Raw genomic sequence first — 1,479 nt, 5'->3', positions numbered from 1 at the left:
ATTTGATTATTAACCCAGCTAGAAGAACTTAGAAGGTGGGAGGAAAAGCATTAATTTTTTTTTAGCCCCACAGTATTTATTAGATATAGTGTATATTATAAATGGTCAGATGTTAGGAGATTCTTGAAAGAAGTTTTGAAGCAACATTACAAATGTCAATTCATGGACTTGTGGCTGGTGCTGGCCATGAGAAAGTTTTCACTGGAAGAATTCTTAGGAAGAATTGTTTTTTAAATTGAGTTTGTAACGTTTTCTTAGTGTTAAAATATCCTTTTATGAAATGATGTTTATAGAACATGGGTAGTTGTTTTCTTTCTCTAGATGTCCTTACTTGGACAAAAGAAAAATTCACATGCTTTGTTGGGTCCCAGATATGTTGAAGTTTCACTGGTGTGTGAAATCTCAAACTTTCCCAGATTGCTTTGACATGGATTTATTGTTCCAAGAAGAAAGCTGTTGCAAGTAAAATAAAGTGTTATTTCCAACAATACTGCTTAGAGAACAAAGGACTTATTTCTCTCTTATAGTATTGGGTTGCTGGAAAAGTCATGACGCATTTTTGCAATGAAAAACATAGAAAAAATACGTCATGACTTTTCCAACAACCCAATAGATCTGAGGTGAGTGGGCCAAGTTAGAGAGCACAGTTCTGCTCCATATGGTCATTCAAGAACTTGACTTCCTTCCATCATGTTATTCCAACATACTCCAGAGCCTTGACATTACATGATTAAAATGTGTTGCCTTGGGTTTTGGCTGGCAGAAACAGAAAGAAGAGGTAATGTCTTAAGGCCTAAACCAGGAAGTAGCACATGCCCTTTGGCTGTAATTCCATCAATGAGAACACAGCCAAACTCAATTATAAAGTGCTGGGAAATGTAATATTGGTGTATGTCCAGAAAGAAGTGGAAAAGGTATGTATTTTGGTGGAAAATTAAGTCTGGGCCATATATCTCATTAAAAGATAATTGTTTGCATAATTAGTTTTTGTGACCATTCTACACTGTTAGCAGACAGAAGATTTGCTGTGATGGTGTTAGTGTTTTGAAATATGTTTAATCTCCAGCACTCTTAGATGAACTGTAACTTAAGGTCACTTTCAATAGCAGATGTAAAGACCAAAAAATTTAGATTTACAATCATCAAAACAGGTTTTCAAGGGGTGACTTCAGTTAGCTTTTGCTTATTTTGCATGCCTTTTTTAAAGGTAGAATTTTTAAATTATAGTTTAAATATATTCATAAGCCATAGTATAGTTATAGGTTTTTTTGATACATTTTTACAAAGTGAGCATACAGGTCTAACCTCCATTACATTAAAATACAGAGCAATGTCAGCATCCCAGAAAGCCTCCCTCATGCCCCTTTTCAGTAATGCTACAGCCTCACCCTACCAAAGATACCATATTTTGCTGTGTATAATGAGTACTTTTTGGCCCAAATTTGTGAGGGCAAAATAAGGATGAATATTATATTGTAC

General features: G+C 34.8%; 1 protein-coding gene across 1 annotated transcript in view; it reads left to right on the top strand.

Annotated features, from left to right (window-relative positions):
- The window catches only part of FASTKD1 (FAST kinase domains 1), a 54,053-nt gene that overhangs the window by 2,636 nt on the left and 49,938 nt on the right, over window positions 1-1,479 (top strand). The gene's annotated exons all lie outside the window — the stretch shown is intronic.

Source organism: Hipposideros armiger, unplaced genomic scaffold, assembly GCF_001890085.2.
Source record: "Hipposideros armiger isolate ML-2016 unplaced genomic scaffold, ASM189008v1 scaffold_1283, whole genome shotgun sequence".
Classification (NCBI taxonomy): domain Eukaryota; kingdom Metazoa; phylum Chordata; class Mammalia; order Chiroptera; family Hipposideridae; genus Hipposideros; species Hipposideros armiger.
This window is presented reverse-complemented; position numbering and strand designations above follow the sequence as displayed.